The 20,025-nt window shown below is 37.9% G+C and overlaps 1 protein-coding gene across 14 annotated transcripts in view; it reads right to left on the bottom strand.

Moving 5' to 3' along the window:
- The window catches only part of EBF1 (EBF transcription factor 1), a 364,337-nt gene that overhangs the window by 44,922 nt on the left and 299,390 nt on the right, over positions 1 to 20,025 (bottom strand). The gene's annotated exons all lie outside the window — the stretch shown is intronic.

The raw sequence follows: 20,025 nt of genomic DNA, 5'->3' as shown, positions 1-20,025 counted from the left end.
TCATCTCAAAAATGTGAAAAATGAGAGAAAATTTATCAGAAAATGATTGTCTCACTCTGGTACTTATTGTAAAATTCAATATACATGCTTACAGAAACATTGGTGGCATTGTTTCTTCTGTTACTCTCTAGAGAAAATGCCCAATTTGTAGCAGAGTTTTCCTGTCTCTATATTGCAAATAAAGTGTAATTTGATTAAATGTAAATGAAACTGACTTATCTAAAACAATTTATGGTAAGAAATGTCTGTCACTTGACTCCAATTTTAATTCAGAAACAGAATCAAAGGATGGATTTGCCATCTAAGAAAGAATGGCATTTACTTGTAAAAACAAGAGATAATATTCCTGAGGCAAGAATAACTGAAAGCCCTGTTTTGTCAATATTTTCAAGTATATCCTACAATACTTTACAAATAAAAATAAGATGGCATTCTTTAAAAAAAATGTATATCAAGCTGTGAATACTAAAATTAGCATGATGTTATCAACATGTTTTGTCTCTCCTCCCCTTTTAAGCCATTGTGGTTTGCAGTGGATGCTTATAGAACTGAACCAATGAAACAAACATTGGAGCTTCCCTGTTTTGAATGCGTCAGCAGCTAAGCTGTCAAACTTCTCAGCCTTTTCTCGTTGGAAGCAGATGTGATAGTTGGATTACAGATGCTACCCCAGCGCAAGGCAACACAATACTGCAATGTGCAGTGCAATACAGTACCAATGTGCTGGACCGTGTCCTAGACATAATGGTTCCTACTCACTTGCAATGGTACAATCAAGATCAAGTGAGGTACTAATACCACTCTATAAAGCCTTAGTAAGACCACCCCTAGAATACTGCATCCCGTTTTGGTCACCACACTAAAAAAAGATGTTGAGACTCTAGAAAGAGTGCAGAGAAGAGCAACCAAGATGATTAGGGGATTGGAGGCTAAAACATATGAAGAATGGCTGCAGGAACTGGGCATGGCTAGTCTAGTGAAGAGAAGGACCAGGGGAGACATGGTAACAGTGTTCCAATATTTGAGGGCTGCCACAGAGAGGAGGGGTCAACCTATTTTCCAAAGCACCTGAAGACAAGACAAGGAATAATGGATGGAAACTGAACTAGGAGATTCAACCTGGAAATAAGGAAAAATTTTCTGACACTGAGAGCAATCAACCAATGGAACAGCTTGCCTTCAGAAGTTGTGGGAGCTTCGTCACTGGAAGCTTTCAAGAAGAGACTGGACTGCTATCTGTCAGAAATGGTGTAGGGCCATGATGGCGAACCTATGGCATGCGTGCCACAGGTGGCACACAGAGCCATATTAGTGGGCATGCCAGCTCAGCTCTGGGGTGCATGCGCGCGCTGGCCAGCTGATTTTCGGGCCTTCTGGGCCCACCAGAAGTAGGGAAACAAGCTGTTTCCTGCCTCTGGAGGGCCTGGGGGCAGGGTGGGGAAGGCCCGTTTTTCTTTCTTACCTGGTTCCAGATCCTCTCTGTGTATCTGGGAAGGGCGAAAACAGCCTTTCCCACTCCCTTGGAGGCCCTACGGAGGCTGAAAGGGCCCATTTCCCGACTCCCGGTAGGACAGGAAGTGACGTTTTTTCCTGTTCCCCAGCCTCCAGAGACTCCTAGAGAGGCTCCTAGAGACTCCTAGAGAGGTTCTGGAGGCTGGGGACAACAAAAAATGTCACTTCCTGTCCCACCGGGAATCAGGAAATGGGCCCTTTCTGCCTCCGTAGGGCCTCCAAGGGAGTGGGAAAGGCTGTTTTCGCCCTTCCCAGATACACAGAGAGGATCTGGAACCAGGTAAGAAAGAAAAACGGGCCTACCAGGCCATCATGTGCCAGGAGCGGGGGGGAGGGGGGGTTTGTGCACGCATGCGCGTGGGCATGTGCGTGTGTGACCCTCCCCCGCCCCCCCCTCTCCTGGCACACAATGGCAAAAAAGTTAGCCATCACTGGTGTAGGGTCTCCTGCTTGGGCAGGAGAAGGGGGTTGGACTAGATGACTTACAAGGTCCCTTCCAACTCTGTTAATCTGTTAATGTACCCTTATTCACTCACAAGGTTGCAACACATCGCCAGCTTTAGGTTAAAGAGGTAACTTTCAGAATTTGCGGAACTTGCCTATAAATGTACTGATGCAATAGGAAGAATAAACAATAAAGAACTCTATGCTTAGCTTAAAAAAGAGACAGCGGAGTATATTTATGGGAGGTGGAATCCAGTGTTATTAGACACATCTTATTTTAGGAATGGCTCAGAAAGACTTTGACAGTGTTATATGCTATGCCAACGTTAAAGTACAACAGATGTAAAAAAGAAGTCATGCTTTGGCATATACTCTTCATTTCAACAAGAAGGGAACAAAAAATAAATCTAAGAGACAAAAAGTAATATGACTAGGCAACTGAGAAAAATAATACATAATACATAGTAGAGAGGATGCAACGGAGATTATAGGACAACCACATTGATATAACAATGTGAATTCTTATGTCACCTTTCTAATTGCTCAGGTTTAGCAAAGAAGATACAGACTAATGAAGAGAAGCATCTGTGTAGTCACAATGATAGTAGTTAACAGCAGACACTGTTGATGGAATGCCGTACCATTCTGCAATAAAACTTGGAGCCTGCCTCTCTCTCTCTCTCTCTCTCTTTCCCTCCCTCCCTCCCCCTCTCTCTCTCCCTCTCCTAGCTTTGCAAGATCCTTGTAATGAGGCATTGGTATCTCCAGAATAATGAGCTAAGGAATGCAGTTCCAATTTCAGGTGTGATTTCACACACTAAAGAATCAGATCAATATGACCAGCAGCAGGCCGTTCAATACCTCCTGAATTATTGCTTCATTTTTCTTCTTATTATAGATGAGTTGTGTTATCATTTTCCTCAAATCAATATTTTACAACCTTTTTTTATCCGTTTCTCCATAAATTTTGTGATTACTTTAAACTGGGAATTCCGGTACACTAAATAAGATGCAGTATCTGAAAAGTAGTGAGAGTACTAGCATTTCCCTCCCCCCCCACTCCCTTTTCTTCCCTACTTAACAACACAAACACTATGACAGGGTAAAAGGGGCAGGTTTATAGGAATATGATTGGTAAAGTTTTCATTCAATTTGTAAGATTATTGGCTTTTGCACATGGAAGTAGCTTTTGTACATTTTTTTTTAAAAAAGGATGTTTTTAAAAACATTGTGTTTAAAACAGATAACTCAGACCTACTGTACATGGCATGCATCTGAAATTTAATGGCAAGCAAACTTTACCTTGGAATCACCACCACACATGATTTCACTTAAAGGGCCAACTTAATTCAGTGATATAGTTTCTTATTAAGAAGATAATTCAGTGCACCTTGGAATGATTTAATTAGCTTCCAGCGCTGTCTCCTGCTAAGTGTTTAAAGTGTCTGCAAATCAAATCATGTTAACTCATCTGCTGCAAAACTCTTAGAGTGCCTTCTTAGACGTTAATGGAAGCTACTCATTGGAGAGGAAGCAACGTAAGTTAATTACTGAGTGATTTGGGTGTTGTACTGAAACCCAAACCAAGGGTATGGAGGTTATCTGTTCTTAGCCCCTTCATGAGTTGGTGAATGTAACAATCTTCTAAAGTCTATACTCCATATACTACTAAATTCTTCTTGTCATTACCTTTATGTAGGTGAAACAGTGTTTCATAGGGCAACACTTTAGGTAGCTAAAGTCAGCTAAGTTACAAAATGCATCCAAAATCCAGGACCCATGATGCCTGAGGAATGAAATTTGGAAAAATTGTGGATGCTTCAGGCTGTTGCTATGGTTGGGCTGCTTCTGGGGCAATTGGCAACTTCTACCTAATGAACTCCTCAGTTTATATAACAATGATGAACTTGTTGCATATACATTCAGGAAGAACATCAGACAATGCAACTGCCTTTTCAAATGGCATCCTTTGGTGCCAAAAAAGTCCTTCCAACAAAGAATGATGGGGAACTTTTTTTATTAATGAACCATGGTGGCACAGTGATTAGAATTCAGTATTGCAGGCTAATTTTGCTGACTGCCAGGAGTTCGATCTTCATTGTCTCAAAGCTGGCTCAGCTATCCATCCTACCAAGGTCGGTAAAATGTGGACCCAGATTGTTGGGAGCAATATGCTGACTCTATGTAAACAGCTTAGAGAGGGCTGTAAAATACTAGAAGTGGTATATAAGTCTAAGTGCTATTGTTATTGCTATTATTCAAGGCCAAATTCATTATTTCATTGGACATTTAATGCCAGGTCCCAACCAGCAAGCCAAATTTATTCCAATTTACTTCATGGAGCCTCAAGGCAGCATACAATTGAGAAAGAGTATACAATGATAGAAATCAACATTAGATTGGTAAAATTGTTGAAGAAACTTCTAGATAATGAAACCCATACACTCCATTCCTTTGACTTGCAAAACAAAAACCAAAAAACCAAAAACCAAATTCAAGACTTGCCAGAAATTTCCATTGCCAGTGATACTGACTGGAGATTAATATTAAACATGAAATAGATTTAATGCACAAAGTTATCATGATTATACCAAACAATACTGAAACTGAACCAACATTATATTGGCACATTATATTGAAATAATGAGAAGATGGTTTGCAAATAATTTCAGAATCCCATTGCTCCCATAACAGCTTTCAATACATACTTTTCTTTCTTCTTGGAGATGATGGCTGGCATCATCAGTTCCAAGTGATGAACCAGAACTAACAGCAATGTATTACAACGCATATTGAATAATGAACAATAATAATGAGTTTAATAGCCTTCTAAGAGGTTCCAACAATACATTGTTGATATGATTGCTAAGATTGAATGCAAGAGGCCAAGTTACATCTAAATGAATCAAGCAATTTTGAGATCAACAACATACAGAACTCTGATGTATAGAATGATGATTATGATTTTAGAAACTTTGGAAGGTGCATCTTCCTTTCTTCAACATTTATTGGTGGAACACTATATGATGGAATGATGTTAAGATGCCATAATGTACTGTATATGGAAGTATGACCATGTTTGATTTTTCATTATGATGACATGCAGTCCATGAGAATTGGATTTGAAATCAACCCATGATATGGAACCAGTTCAAGAAAGCGGTGTTTGAAGATTTCTTACAAATCAACAGAATCAAAAGATAAATTTGGAAAAACACTTGAAGAATATAAATTGCCCAAACCAACAAATGGTACAATTAATCAAAATAGCTGCAATCAGGAATTATTGCACGAACTGCAATACAACAGAGACAAATATCAGGAATTTATATTACACAATGAGACCCTATTGAATAATGACCAAAGAACAGTATATGATTGTGTGCAAGTGCTTGCAAAGCAACATTTCTTCAGTAATTTTCATCAATGCACCAAGAGGTACGGAAAAGGCATTTGTTACCAATTTGATCCTCGCTGAAGTTAAGAGAGATGGAGATATTGCAATTGCTGTAACATCATCTGGTCTTGCAACAACATTGATGCATGGTGTTAGGACACGGCATTCATGATTCAAGATACCCCTTGCAGTAAATGAAAATACTGTTTGTAACATTGGAAAAAGCTCCAGTACTGCAAATTTGCTTGGACATGTGAAATTATTGTCTGGGCAAGAGCTTCAAAGATAAGGAAGGAGAGCTTTGAAGCCATAGACTGGACTCTTCTTAATATATATGGCAAGAATGAAGCCTTTGGGGGAATTTTAACCATTTGCTGTCATGATTTCCATTAGCTTTTACAATTGCGAAAATAGGAAATGATGCTGATGTGAAGAATATATACATCAAAAAAAATCATACAGAGAACCTTTGTCAAGATTCAGTTGAAGAGAAAATATGATTGAAGGAGGGAGAAGGAATATGAGAAGAAATATGATTGAGGGAGGGAGAAGGAAAATATTCTGTGTTCTTATAGGATGCTGGAGTCAATATTCAGAAAATTCAAAATGAAGAAATAGAATTACTTAAAGATATGGTTCTGTAGGTAAGAACGATGGAAGAATATATATATTTCATCTACCCAACATTTAACAGCCCTGCAGAACTGTTCTCAAAGAACTCTTGGTACCCCTTAATTAGATGATGAGAAAAATCAATGCCACATGCATCAGACTCTTTCCTGCAATGATGAAAGACTATAGTTCCTTCAGTGCTTTTAGGAGAGGAGTTAATGTTATTCATAATCAACATAATTCCTTGATTCAATTGAACTCTCTGGATTGTCACCACATAACTGGAATTGAAAACAGAATTTCCCATCATTTTAAAGAGAATCTTCCAAGGCTTTGCAATGGAGCACGGATGATCATGGAAGAATTCCACAACAGTTTCATGGTAGCAAAAAGATAAACCATTGGTGCATTCAAAAATGACATTGTCATGATACCAAGAATTGCGCTCAATTTATCAGAAGGTGAAGATATCCCTCTTCGGCAGACACAGTTCCTAATGCAGTCATGCTTTGCTCTCACTGTACATAAAGCACAAGGACAAATCGTGGAGAATGTGCTGATTTATCTGGAGAAACCAGTACTCCAGCATAATTAGCTGTATGTCACTTTAAGCCAAGGAAAAGGAAATGAAAATGTTAGAATATTGTTAAAGAACGGCAGATCAACCACAAATGTTGCCGTCAGAAGTGTCTTTTGCTAAACAAAAAATATATTTGTCTACTAGTTGTCTTTCTTCTTTAATAAAATTATGTTTTCTGTTTAATTTTAAAACCAAACTAATGTCTTGAATTGCTCCTGAAAAGGATACTGCAAACTAGTACAGCTTGCACAACAGAAATGCAATGTGAGTTAACCTATGGGTGTCCAACACAGTGTGTAATGCTGCATTCTGGACCAGTTGTAGTTTTCAGGGGGTTTTCAAGGCTGTGAAACCAATTAACTGCCTTGGTTAGCTTGAACATACTAAAATGCTCAGGGTTTAAGAAAGCAGATGGTAGATGGTACCATTTAAAAGTATTTTAATTTTATTCTCAGGCCTCATAAACTAAAAGCAATCTAATTAAATTTGTCAAGAAGATAACTGTACACATTACTATAACTTGTACTAAAAGTGATCTTCGAATTGTCACAAAGATCAGTAATTTTATCCTCAAAATGCCTTGTTTGTCACTCTATCCATCCTTCTGACTTGTTTATTTTTATTTACAGCCTGTTGTTTCTTAGTAACTCAATGGGAAGTTTTATCCCTGTTAACAACAAGCTTGTTAGGTAGACTGAGCTGAGAAAGAATGACAGGCTACAGTCACCCCATGAGATACCATGGCTGAGGGCACACTTGAACTCGAGTCTCCCTATTCCTAGTCACACACTCTATCTACTATAATGTGCTGCCTGGTTAAGCAGTTCCTTTGCTTCCTTTGCAGCAGGAACCTGTTTTTAAATCTTTGCTTCTCCTCGCTCTATAACCTTTTTCATGTACGTTCATCTTTATTCTTCTTATATATTGCCTACATTATATATTATATTATATATTATATATATTATAGAAGAGGCCAGAGCAGGTTTTAAAAGGCTTCATTTATAGTTGTGTGCCACAAGATGATCTTTAGAAACAGCTCGTTCTATTCGTTAAGCATCAAACTATTGTTTTTTTTTAATGCCATTGAACCAATGTTTTGCAATTAGTTGGTGAACTGCAACCACCCATCCATCTTCAAGCAAAGGTTAAAGCTCTCAGTTAATTGCAACAATATAAAGAGGGCAAATGGCCTGAATATATCAACCATGGGATTTTATCATTGTAAGATAGAAAATAATTGCTAGTATCATCTTGGCAATTAAAAATAAGAAAAGAACGAGTATCAAAACACGATTCCCATTCATCCATTTTTCATCCATTCATCTTATAGTCTGCTTTTCTGTTCAGTTGTACATTCAAAGGCGCTAATTCTTTTTTTAGAATACAAAAAGTTCAAAACATAGAATAACAGCCTAGTTATATTCTTGGAATATGACATTTCTATCATGACCTAGCATTGTTCCCAAGGATATTCTGCCTCTCCAGTACTCAAAGCAGCCATGCCATCATTGGAAATAAAAGCAAAGAAAAAACAAACTTTCCCAACCGACCCGTTTTTCAAATATTAATGCAAGTTTGAAATATTTTCCTATCTTTCTTCCCTCTTCTAAATTAATTCAGAGAACATTTCTTTTTTTTTTCCATGGGAACAAAAGGTCTCCTAAAAGTTAAGATGTATTCAATCTAGGAATACTGTCAGACTATTATAGACTTGTTTTTTTTTATTATTTTCCTGTGGTAATTTTACAGGTATATTTATAGCTGCAATTCAAATTCACACATGCTTATTGAGAGGTCCTCTTTTCTTCATGAGGCATACTCCCCAAAAATAAATTTGGTTACAAAGTACAAAGTAGATCTGAAGTTACTAGACTGGCTTATTAACGTTCCTTCAATTGCAAAATCCAAATATTAACTGATTTTATAATATACAACAAATTTTAAACCTATATCTATAAACTTTGAAGAAAGAAACGTTCAAACTATTCTTTCTTTTGCTAGGAAGAGTTGGGTGGGGGGGATTCATAAAGAGTCTTTAATTAATTAATTAATTAATTAATTAATTAAGAGCCTGGTGGCGCAGCAGACTAATAGCCTGTTATTAACATTCAGCTGCCTGCAATTACTGCAGGTTCAAATCTCCCCAGGCTCAAGGTTGACTCAGCCTTCCATCCTTTCTAAGGTAGGTAAATTGAGGACCCAGTTTGTGGGGGCAATAAGCTGACTTTGTATAAATATACAAAAGTATGAAGGCTATTGCTTAACGCCTTGAGACTCAGGGCGCCCTGAGTCTCCGGAGAAGGGCGGCATATAAATCAAATTAAAAAAAAAAAAAACTTAGATTTTCGGAAAGTCAGGATAAGGGTTTCCTGCTGGTAACTACTAGTACCAGGTGCATATGAACAAGCAGGGTAAAGTGGCAGCTCCCAGAGCCAGAAGGTTAACCACAATTTATATTCTAGAGAAGAAAGTGCCACATTATATTGGCTGAGCAGAACGGGTGGAGAGTTGGTTGGACAACATGACATTTTCACCCTGTTAAAAGAGAAAAGTACAGTAGTCCCTTTTCAGGGAAAGCCAATTTAATTTTTGAGCGCTTAGTCAATCGTCATATTAGTGGAACAAATGTATCACAAGCAACTACACATTGAAACACTATACTAAGATAAAGACTGATTTCTCTGAACATTGTATAAAGCACTGTAATCTATTGCAATCAGTGCAATAGCTTAATTTGAAAGCTCATCAAACTTTTTCATAATTGCAGTCCAGGGTTTTTTGTTTGTTTGTTTGTTTGTTTTTTGGTTTTGAATGGAAAATACAGAAAAAAATATGGGTTTTAATCATTAGAAGTAAATGTGGCATTGCAGGTGTAGCTAGAGCACTACTCTACGACATGAAAAATTGGGGATTATATAATTTAGGGAAGGTCACAATGTCTTAGTCTGAAAAGCCAAACATAAACATAAACATAAACATTCCCTGAATGAAATACTACTTAGGGAGTTCCATATTCCCAAATCTGGAATCTGTATTTCCACAATCAAATTTATTTATTTATTTACCACATTTATATGCCACCCAACTTCCAACAATTTTGGATGGTTTTGTGTGTATTCTCTTCTTCAGTGAATGAGTCGTTATTCACGTAAATTGTCTATATATAGGATATAGCCCTTAAAGAATGTAAAGAAATAAAGAAAAACATATGCAAAATAAATTTCAGTAACTGCACCTGTATGTATTGTGAAAGCTGCAATGAAAAGAAATATTTTACTATCTATTAAAGTTGGATAACAATTACAACCATCATATATTTGCTGGAAACTTGAGGAATAAAAACTCCAACCAGCAAAAAAAGCTTCTTTGCCACCATTTTCATAATTAATCTCTTAATCCTTTACTCTTAATGTATAGTTTAGAAATTGCATCACATTGTAAAAAGATCATATGATAAACAGTTTATAACTTATAACAGTTTAGCTGTTTGATTATGTTCTTATCAAGTTTTCCAACATTATGGTGTCATCAACAGAAAGTACTTTTTACCACCTATTATGTAAATTATGAATTGGACCTTGATTTATGGACTATCTTTTTATTTCTTGTGATCAGTCCATTTGGAGGATGGAGAATGGAATAAAGAATTAAATTACTCATTTCACAACTTTGTAACTTATTTATAGTAGACCAGAAAAGTCAAGATTTTTAAGACTCAGGTATCCTTAAGAATAACAGAATAACAGAGTCAGAAGGGACTTTGGAGATCTTCTAGTCCAACCCCATTCAGGGGTTACACCATTTCAGACAAATAATTGTCTGATCTCTTCTTAAAAACTACCAGAGTAAGAGTATTCACAACTTCTGGAGACAAGTTGTTCCACTGTTTAATTGTTCCGTCAGGAAATTAGTTCTCCTTAGTTCTAGGTTGCTTCTCTCCTTGGTTAGTTTCCATCCATTGCTTCTTGTCCTGCCTTCAGGTGCTTTGGATAATAGCTTGACTCCCTCTTCTTTGTGGCAACTCCTGAGATATTGAAATACTGCTATCATGTTACCCCTAGTCTTTCTTTAATTGAAACTAGACATAATCAATTAAAGAACCCATTCTTTATATGTCCAGTCCCCTAATTATTTTTGTTGTTCTTCTTTTCACTCTTTCTAGAGTCTCAATCCCTTTTTTACATCATGAGACCAAAACTGGATGCAGACTTAGACTTCCTTTCTAAGGAAGTGTAGTGGTAATAGACTTGCTCAAAATAATAAAATGCTCTTTATAATTAAAATTACATTAAGTATGCAGATCTTATACAAATCAAATTATGTATTAATGATTACTGCATTTTAGTCAGCCAGAAAGCAAACTTTGATTTCATTGGCTCAAATACCAACACTGATGTTGTATCCCTCCTAACGTAACTAGAGGTGTTCTTGCCAGGTTGGCCAATTTCAGTGTGATACCAGTGAATTAGTGATCAGCTCTTTTTTACTAATAACATTTATCACTATTTTAACAATTACAATGATTTCCTGTATCTTCTTCTTGACTCAAGATGCTGAGCTTATCTTCAAAGCAAAATAAAAAGTGACAAAAGAACAAGTTAAATCAAAAATAAGATTTTAAATATGATATCCCCCCCATACCCACCAGCAAAAATAGTAAAAAAAATTATAAACACACAACAAAAATCCTTAAAGTGCCAACTTCTGCAACTAGAGCTGTTAACTTTATTTGAAAGTAATGCTGGAGATTTCCCTATAAATATGTGTATGATACATTTGTGTGTCCAACATAATATAATATATGCAGCTCAGGATTAACCGCTGGAATATTTGGTACTCTCTGAAGTGGACTTTTTATTTGCAGATGTTTCATTACCCAACTAGGTAATATCATCAGTTCTAGTGAGTGAGTGTGGGATTTGCTCAGCCATCAATAGACAAAAGGAAACAAACCACATTTATATACCATTCAAAAGAGATAATTTTTAAAAAGCTAAGAAGGAACAAAAAGACAAGAACAGATCTTCTCCAACAGCCAACCAGTTAAGCAGGGATTAACACCAGACAAGCAATCAAGCAGAAAACAACACCCTAATCAAGAAACTACCAAGAGAAAATCAACCTTCACTAGCACTGGCAGAGTAAGCTATTGTACATAAACAGAGAGCAAACCCCATGGTCATTAGTACAGATGATGTTACCTGGATCTCTGCAAGGGCAATGGATCCATTCAGTCTACTTATTGGATCCATTGAGGAGATTCTGAAAATTTGGAAAGTAGTTCTTTCAACCCTGGCCAATATGAAGAGAGTCAGTGCATTGGCCTCTTCCTAATCAATGAGCCCAAGTGGTTCCTATGTTTACTAAGGAACCAAGGGAAATGAAGCAACTAAAAATCTGTGTAGCGTGACAGTGATAGAAAATAAGAAAATAAAACCAAGCACTGTTAAAAATCAGGCAAGGGACTATGCAATGTCAGTAAGAGCTGCAAAATATCAATTCTTCTCTGCACTTATTTCATATGCATATTCTCACCCAGCAACCCTCTTTAGAGAAACAGACCCATTTAGGAAAGGATAGATAGAAAAAAGGCATGCTAGATGAGTTTGTGGGTTTTTTAGTGGATGAAGTAGATTATATCTGTTCTATATGGCAAGATATAGAATTTGTTGATGACCAAGATTAGTTTTGAATTTGCCAAGCCTGATGAAGTAAATAGAGCTGTCAGTAGTTTGAACACTACCACCTACAGCAGGGATGTCAAACTCGCGGCCCGCAGGCTGGATACATCACATGCTGGCCCCATCTCCACCTGGTTTAGCGAAGGAGAAAAAAATTCCCAGTATGTCACGTAACACCGCTGTGATGACATGAGTTTGACACTCTTGACCTAGAGGCTTGATCTATGCTCTTCCTGGCTCATTCCTCACACAAGGAGGATGTGGCTGGATCAGGGAGACTTTCTTTAGGTGAGGGCATGCTCCAACTTGCCTTGAAACAGAGAGTGATGTGCTTTCTTCTAAAGAAGGCATATCTCGATCCAACCACATCAGACAACTTCTGCTCTGTTTCCATCTTTTCATTTTTAAAGAAGATTGTGGGAAAAATGGTGGATGTAGAGTATAGGCAAAATGGATTATTTGAATCCTTTTCAGTCAGTATGCCAGCCCAGGCTTGGAACAGAAATGGCATTGGTCACTGCAATAGGTGACATACATCTGGACTTAGATGGGGGAATGTCCTATTAGACCTTTCAGTGGCCTTTCAGAATAATGAATTCTGAACAGTGGCATCCTGTGCTGCTTGTGTTCAGAGTTAGTGGCATCAGTAGGATAAGAGCAATTATCAGTGGCTCTGATCCTACCAATGCTAATTAATACTTATACAAAATGAATATCATTACTAGATACTAATAATCTTCCCTTCATATAAATTCAGTGTATATGTACTTAGAAGTCCCATTGAGTGTCTCCAAAGAAGTATGCAAGACTTAGCCTAAACATTCAAGTATTAATGGTTTTGTTTCTTCTTGTAAATGGAATACTATCCAGAGTCTGTCAGGATTGTGATATAAATATTGTTAAACAAATACATCTGTTTTCCTTGTAACTAATTGTAAAAGAAATTTAAACACAGCCCTCAATTAAATGAATAATCATTTATAGTGTTTTCCATAAAAATACTTTAACATTTGTAACATTTCTCTCTGCTCACAGATCTTGATTCATTAGTTAAAGTTATCACAGATCAAACTTCTAAGTTGTTGGCAGTTAAAAGAAGGGGAGGAAGAATCTAAATAATGGTCACTAGGCACTAGATTTAAGCATTTAGCAATAAATGAAAAAAAAAAGAAGAACAGTTTACAGGCAGGTGGCCTGAGGGGATATTTTGCCGAACACTGATTAAAAATAATTTCTTCTAAATAAGACCTAACCACAAAATGAGCCATTAACATTTTCACCAGACAGAAATGTATTCTTAAATGTTTTTGTATTCCTCACAGGCTTGCTTGTTTTCTTTCTTTCTTTCTTTCTTTCTTTCTTTCTTTCTTTCTTTCTTTCTTTCTTTCTTTCTTTCTTTCTTTCTTTCTCTTTACTCTCTTTTCCTTCCTTCCTTCCTTCCTTCCTTCCTTCCCCTGTCTCTCTCTCTCTCTCTCTCTCTCTCTCTTCCCCTCCTCTTTCCCTCTCTTCCTTTTCCCATTCTCCATTGCAGGATAAACAAACAGCAAGTGATGTCTCACTGTTTTCAGCCAAAAACAGAGGCCAAACTCCTCTGAGAAAACATTTGGCCTCTGTGGTTTCATAAAACGTTCCAGAACACTGAATTCACTGACAACACTGTGGAAAAACTCCCATCTACTGGAATGTGATTGTGGAATGTTACAGTATCAGAACTTCCAATTGGTCCGTTTCCTGTAGACCCATAATAAGACTCACAGGGTGGAGGGGCTATGTGGGAGTTAAAAGAAGTTCTCATGGGAAAAATGAATGGCAAGGCATTCTAGCTTTAAAAGAAACAGCTAATCTGCTAGTCTGATTGTTCTTCAAAATTTACAATGAACTAATAATCCTAATTAAAACCACTTGGCCTAGTTCTGTAAAGCATCATAGCTTTTTCTATGCTTTGGTTGTACACACCACAGTCTATTATTTCCCTGTTTTTCCTGATCACTAACAAAGTGCTGACTTTGTCAGGGTAGCTGAGCTAATTTTGTGAGCTCAGTGTGAAACCTTAGCTAAACAAAATTGTAGTAATTTTCCTTAATTTGTAATAGTGATTGGAGTGCAAACTAAATTTTCCTCTTGGGTCAATCCTATAATTTTCAATTAACTAAAACTGATCGCCAGGCTTACTCTAATCCTGCATTTTGTTTAAAGGCCTTGGAGGCATTTCTGGAGGTGAGAAGTGTTTATTACATGTGTGTAAGACAAAAAGATAAAAACAGGGAAGGGGTGCGGAGCAATTCCCTCTTTTTTTTTTTTAACCATAGCAACCATCCAACGTGTATTATCTAGAGCCCTTTATGCTCACTATATTAAAAAGTTTAATAACAAAATTCCCACACATAATAACAAACCCTCCACGTCCTTCCCACTGTGATAAGTGACTGTGGTAGAAAGGAGCGAAAGAAGCTGAAATGCAAGTCTGGATGCAGAAGAAGCAGAACCTGCTGCAAACCAGGGTTTGAGCTGGGGATATAAACCACTGCCTGTGATAGATGCAATGGGTTCCCCTTCCCAACATTGTTTCTTTACTTTAAAGGCATATGTAGGAAAGTGGGGGGGGTGGGAGGGTGGGGGGGTGCTGAATTAAACAAGAGTTTAAACTGCAAGTGTAGATCTCAACCCATTTTTCATGTAAAATGCATGTCAGAGTAGTGGCCTTGTAAATAAACCAGGGTCAGATAAAAAAAGATAATGGGTACCTGTTTAACAGATTATGGAATAAAGGAAAATGCATCAAAATTCTTCAGTGTGTTAGTATCAGTACAATGCTACCTATAGTACATCCACAGTTACGGAAGGGAAGACTACAGTACTGCACACTAGAGCAAATCAGCTTTCACAAGGACTGTAGGAAAGGGATGTCCTTATGGAATACAGAAGAAGAACAAATAAAAGTGTCTGCAGTTAAAAGGAAGGAGCACCGGCGCTATTGATTCAATTTTTGCTGTATCCAGAAGTCATGGCAGTCAAATAAACAAAGCAGATAACAACACGCTATGTGAATGTGGAGAGACACAGAGTCCAGCCTATCTGATGGTATGTCGTCTACCATCAGAAACTAATAATTATTTATTTTTGGCCAATGACAAAGCTAAGAAGGTGGCTTCATTCTAGCATTTGAAGTTTGATATAGACACAGAAGAAGAAGAACGGCAATCAAATTGGTTGTTGTAAAACAAAATAATGAGAAATCATTCAAATATTTCATCAAAACTTTTGAATTCTATGGGCTTCTATTTAGTCTATTACATTCAGTGGTATTGTCAATTTGCAAACAAAGACATACAGAAACAAACTATATGATCTGATAAGAAACTTCACTGGAGCACTTTTGAATAAATCTGAATATTGCACTGTAAATAGGAACTGGCATTGTATGATCAAGTTTTAATTTCACTATCATTTTCAAACATAAATGTGCTGAAAAATTATGGTCATATGTCTGTGGCAGTTTCTGGCACATGTCCTGAAGCCAGGTTATTCAGACATAGTCCTTCCAAAATTCTCCTCATGCTTAGCACTGTGTTATCACTCTGTACGTCTGGTGCATGCAGTTGAGATAACTCAGGAAAGCTGCCAAACTTTCATTTACTACACAGTCAAACTGAGTTTTTCAGCGTTAGCAGGCTGATACAGTACTCAGAAAAAATGTTTTCATGTAGATATGTACTACATTTGTTCAATTTGGTCAGGCAGGTTGGGCATGTTGCAGGAATGTCAGTTGCCAGGAACTAGGAGACATGCCTTCTCTGCTGTGTAGAACCTATGCCTTGGAATATTCTCCCTTCACATATCAGGATGACCTCCAACCAGGGGTGAAATCTAATTTTTTTGCTATCGGTTCTGTGTGGCATGGCTTGGCTTGGTGGTCATGTGACTGGGTGGGCGTGGCCAGTTTGACGTCATTCACATCACTCTGCTGTGCATGGGGCGCTTGGAGAGAGAGCGAGCAAGACAGCTTTCCAACCTCTGTTTGTGTGTGTGTGTGTGTGTGTGTGTGTGTGTGTGTGTGAGAGAGAGAGAGAGAGAGAGAGAGAGATGGAGGGAGGGAGGGAGGGAGCGATCTGAAACTGAGGCACCCAAACTTCTGGCAGCGGCGGGCGCAGCTTCTGAGCAGCCAGCTCCACCTGATCTACTCCCTGAGTTTTGCCATTCTCCTTGGCCCCACCCCCATCCCACTCAAGCAGCGGCTTCCCTGCTCAGCCCCAACAAGCTATGCATCCATGGTGCCCGCACTAGCATCCCAAGAGAAGCAGAGAAGATCATCGCTTGCAAGCAGACAAGCAGAGGTAGCAAGCGTACACCATGCTGTGGGAAAGATGAGAGGTCCTGTTGTCCCGCAGAGCCTGTCGCTGCTTGAGTGGGATGGGGTGGGCAAGGAGAACGGTGAGACTCAGGGAGTAGGTTAGGTGGAGCTGGCTGACTCAGGGCTGCTCAGAAATTGCCCGCACTGCCAGAAGTTTGGATGCCTCGGCTTCAGATCGCTCCCTCCTTTCCTTCCTCCTTCCCTCACAAACACACACACACAAACAGAGGTTGGAGAGCTCTCTTGCTTGCTTGCTCTCCAAGCGCCCCATGAACAGCCCATTTGAAGAAAGGGCACCCACGGCTGGGTGCATTTGGCTGCAGAAGGAGGCGCAACGCAATGGGGTTGTTTTGTTCCCTGAGATGGTACTTCGGGAGGGCAGGTGGACGTCTGCAGCTGATAACTATAATGAATATGTCCACCTGCCCTCCCGAAGCACCACTGCGGCGAACAAAACAACCCCATTGCTATGGATGCATAGCTTGTCGGGGCTGAGCAGGGAAGCCACTGCTTGAATGGGTGGGGGGGCAGTAAGCTCCTTCCCCACAGGCCTGCCATGCTTGTCTGCCTTCCATGTGGACTTCTGCTTGCCTGCCTTTGCAATGTGGCCACCGGGACTCCAGGAAGGCAGCATGGAAGGCAGGCAAGCATGGCAGGACTGTGGTGAAGTTAGTTTTATGCTCAGTTTATGCTCAGGTGTATGAAGGGCCCCATTTCTTCACTTATGGAAACAGTCTTACCTAATGCCATATATATTTATTTTCTACTGTTTTGATTGCTTTGTTTTTCATTTTTTTATTTTATGATGTTTACTGCTCAGAGTCCTTTGTTGAGATAGATGATAGATAGATAGATAGATAGATAGATAGATAGATAGATAGATAGATAGATAGATAGATAGATAATCTTCATAGCCTCCAAATGTCCTTTAATGTATCATCCATTTATATATTCCTATTCCTAGTGGTCAGTGCAATCAAACATATAATCTTGACTCCTTGACTTTTTGATTTCTGAATTGACCCTTTATAATGGAAATTTCCATATTATGACCTGAGAGTATGAGAAACATCCTTGGAGAGAGGGGTCTTCTACATCTATGCCCATATTAGAGCTGGCCAAGTGAATAAAGGCGCTAGTGAGGTCCCATTATAACACGTAGAATAGGTATAATTTCATTATTTGTATTCTCTGCTCCCAACCCCACCAGCAGCAACATTCTGTATTTAGCTTCCAAGATTTGAATCTTTTGAACAAGAGTTTTAAAGATACCTTAAGTCCAGGAATAACTAGATAAGAGAGCCATCTAGAAGTGTGGCTAGTGTACTACTGAAATGGAGAGTGGGATTATCTGAATTGAGAATTTCCATTGGTTTTGCTGGAATATTCTGACATTTTTTAAAACATCAACCACAGAGTAGGCAAGCTATTTCTCTAAGAATTTTAGAGTACAGATATTTTGAAGTACAACACTCATAACTCCAGTAGCATAGCTAAGTGTCCAGGACTGGCAGGTATTTTGAAAATGGCACTGGAGAAACTTTGTTCAGTTCCTTGGTCATTAGTCTATGTTTATCCCCCTTGTTTTTACCATTATTTATAATCAAAAACATAAAATGTTCTCTGACATGTGGTGAGCTTGTTATAAGGGAAATTATCAGTTCTGATTTTCTGCAATTTATTACTTTTCTTTTCCTTGCTTGGCCTATTTTGGAAGGAAGGAAGGAAGGAAGGAAGGAAGGAAGGAAGGAAGGAAGGAAGGAAGGAAGGAAATTTTTTGTTTGTTTGTGAGAAAATTCACATTTTCTCCATTATACAAATTTTTGTATGTGGGGTTTTTGTATAAATGCTGAAGAAAAGCAAATATCATGCTTGCATTGAATGAAAATTGAATCTGTTTCTCATCCATCTCTAATTACCAATATGCTTATTAACTCTAGTTCTGTTTTTTATCTATTTGTTTGTTTTTTATATTCTGCTAATCATGGGTGCAAACTTCATGAGGTGACAAGACATTTGACTCCAGGCCAAGTCCCATTGAGGGCTGGACTATCAAATCAGCTGTTTATTTTATTTATTTTTATTTATTTATTTATTTTATTTATTTCATCAAGCATGAAATAGATAACAGATATATGTATAAACATAATTATGAATACATGAAATGGATACAAATAAAAATAAAAGGGAACATTAGGACAGGGATGGTAGGCACACTGGTGCGCTTATGCACGCACTATCATACTCTTACAAGCTTCAATTCAACAAGCATACTACTGTAACTGCAGTTAGAAGACCCTATAGTATCATTCAGTTGCTGCAACTCCCAATTTTCCACACAGCACTGAAAGGCTGAAACTCCATTTCTACTGTTGTGTGTTCTCCTCTACTATTTTAAAGGATGCCTTTTACTTGACTGCAGTTTCCTTATCTATCTCTTCTGCCAGCAGGAGGAGTGACAACTGTACATCCAGGCTGCTAATATAGTACTATTGACAGGAAGTCAAGCACCTGGAGTTTGTGCAATTGCCATCTGGCAGGAAAAAAAAATTCTCTTTTAAAAATAAAGACAGCATTATATTTTCTGTGAAAAGATTTTTGGCAGTTTTGAGATTGATTGATTGGCTGATGAAATGGGAGAGATTCACTTTTTAGAAACCTCATGCTGTCATTTATATTCCTCTTAAAACTTGTAAAATAGGAAAACACAACAACAAAAATATGTTCCAGTATTTCCAGAGAGATCCTCATTCATCTAGGGATACCACCTTTAACTCTACGTGTTAGGGAATCAAGCTGAGGCACCAACCCAAGGAAAGTCAACTTCTTTCTGTATACAGTAGAATGGCTTTTAAGATATTTGGGGAAAATCTCTAAGTATACTATCAAATACTTGAGAGAGGGGCATGGACTTCTGAAAACACACACAAAACTTCTCAAGCAACCATAGAAAACATACTCAACATTTATAAAATACTTGGATGAAGATCAGAACGCCTGATAATCAACAGAGAATAATAGCCTGTGGTAAGTTGGACAGGAACAAATGATCTATCAAGCCATTAGAGGACATATATTTCTTCCTTCTAATAAGTTATCAGACCTGTATTAGACTCCATATGTATCATTGTATTTAATTCTATGATCACTGCTTCATGTTGCCTTGAGCTTTAGTTTGTGAGAAGGCAGAATATAGATGTAGAAAACAAACACAGTGCTGATTCCTTTAACCTTACACTCAATCTTTCAAATTTCTAAAGAGATATGACTAACAGCCAAGTCATCAAAATGTTTTCCTCTCCCTGTGAACTTGATTTTTTAGTCAGACTGTGATGTTATTATTTTTTTGTTGAAATATAATCAGTAAAAGTCTTAATGAATGTGTGATTTGATGTTTCACAGGATACAAATTATTATTTGAATTGTCATGTGATAAAAAGAGAAAAGT

The sequence above is a fragment of the Pituophis catenifer genome, unplaced genomic scaffold (genome assembly GCF_029215685.1).
Source record: "Pituophis catenifer annectens isolate HBS135680 unplaced genomic scaffold, rPitCat1.0.hap2 SCAF_2, whole genome shotgun sequence".
Lineage (NCBI taxonomy): Eukaryota > Metazoa > Chordata > Lepidosauria > Squamata > Colubridae > Pituophis > Pituophis catenifer.
This window is presented reverse-complemented; position numbering and strand designations above follow the sequence as displayed.